The sequence below is a fragment of the Cibotium barometz genome, chromosome 65, assembly GCF_041138505.1.
Source record: "Cibotium barometz isolate CiBa-2024 chromosome 65, ASM4113850v1, whole genome shotgun sequence".
In the NCBI taxonomy this organism is placed as follows: Eukaryota; Viridiplantae; Streptophyta; class Polypodiopsida; order Cyatheales; family Cibotiaceae; genus Cibotium; species Cibotium barometz.
Genome location: NC_141110.1, coordinates 31493955 through 31495532, shown reverse-complemented (window position 1 = coordinate 31495532; position 1578 = coordinate 31493955). Strand labels below are relative to the sequence as shown.

The 1578-nt window shown below is 49.6% G+C and overlaps 1 non-coding gene across 1 annotated transcript; it reads left to right on the top strand.

Annotated features, from left to right (window-relative positions):
• The first annotated feature begins 1197 nt into the window (after positions 1-1197).
• LOC147603184 (U11 spliceosomal RNA) lies at positions 1198-1324 on the top strand. The gene has a single exon (XR_015265735.1). It is a non-coding gene; the product is annotated as a U11 spliceosomal RNA (small nuclear RNA).
• The last annotated feature ends 254 nt before the right edge of the window (positions 1325-1578 follow it).

Below are 1578 nucleotides of genomic sequence, written 5' to 3'. Positions count from 1 at the left end.
TATCATAATGAATGCCTATTGCCAGTCCCCCGGCTCCATGAGGATGAAGTGAGTGGACCCAAAAGTGATCGGTGGAGATGGTGTGCAGCCTTCTTTTCAGTTCCTCCCCTGACGTTTTGATCTCCACAAGGGATATGAAATCCAGATATCCTTTTGCTTTGATCCATTGTTTTACTAGCTGTGCTTTCTTAGAGTCAGTAAGCCCTTTGACGTTGAAACTTGCTGCTTTCATTATCTTTTATTTGGGGGTTTGTGGGATCCTCCTTTCGCGGTTGACTGAGGGGTGGCTCCCAATTGTGCTCTGCCTCTCTTGAGTTCTTTGCTAATTTCCATGTCGTTAGGGTTACCAGATGGTGGAATAAGGCTCTTTTCAGAGGCTGTTATGACAGTTGTGTCCATGTCAGCAGCATCCAGATTGTCAATTTCCTTGTCTAGCCTCAACTTGTTGATGGGGGTACTTTCAACAGTGTCATTTTCTTCTTCAGCTTCCCCTGGATCTGGTACAGCTGCAAGAACGGAGTATCTGTTGGGTTTGGCTAGAGGGTGAGCGGGCTTGGGCTTGGTGGCTGGTTTCCTTCTATTGACTTGAACGAATTCAGGTTCTTTTATGGCTCCGGCAGACTGAGGGGGGCCGAGAGCTGAGTTGGATTGGCTAGGGTTGAGGGGTCTTTTTCAACTACTTGGGGGAGGATTATCTGAGGGTTTTTTAATGGGCAATTTCTGATCCGCACCGTGCAGCTTCTAGGCATTAACGATCCGCACCGTGCAGCTTCTAGGCATTATAGGTAGCATCATGATGTTATTATTAGGAAGGGCTGTACGCCAGCTAAAACCTCACCCTCCAGTAATGAAGCCCAAGCTCTGCTGGCGTTCAAGGCGGGCATCACGGCTTGCATCCTGGCACGGGACAAGCAACACTAATTCATCCGCAGCAGGGAACCCATGCAAGGGGGGCGCTGGCGGACGAGCTGCGTGGGCGGGCATCGTCTGCGGCGCCCAGAACCTGCACGTAGTCGGTGTGAACCTCGCGGGCTTCAATTTGTCTGGCTCCGCGTCCTCTCCTCTCGCACTCCTTCCTGCTCTTTCCACACTCCCGACAACAACCACTTGTAAGGTGGCGTATGTATCCCATATACAGGAAGCGTATGGATCAAAATGTAGAGAGTATAAGAGGCGCTGCAAGAACATCTAACAATTTAAAAGGGTTGGTTGGCTAAATATGCCACGCACGTTCTTGCATCGCGCGCCGTATGGATATCTAGACATATGGCCGGCACAATTTTTGTGCTTCAAAGAGGGTTGACTCGCTCAGCCGATCCTACATACAATTATATAAACCTTGGAAAAATACCGTCACCCATCTCAGTTACTTCAAGCTAAACCAGAACACCACTCAAAACCGGTCGACGCTCTACGAGGAGCTCTACGTGACGCTCAAGTTCAGCTCTCAGGTCCTTCACTACAAGGATCTTCTTCGATGTTTCGATGAATCTCTTGGAAGGTGAGATTGACGAAAGCTTCGGGGAGCTCCTGGGCCTCACAGGCCTCAACCTATCACATAACCTCATTCAAGGCAAG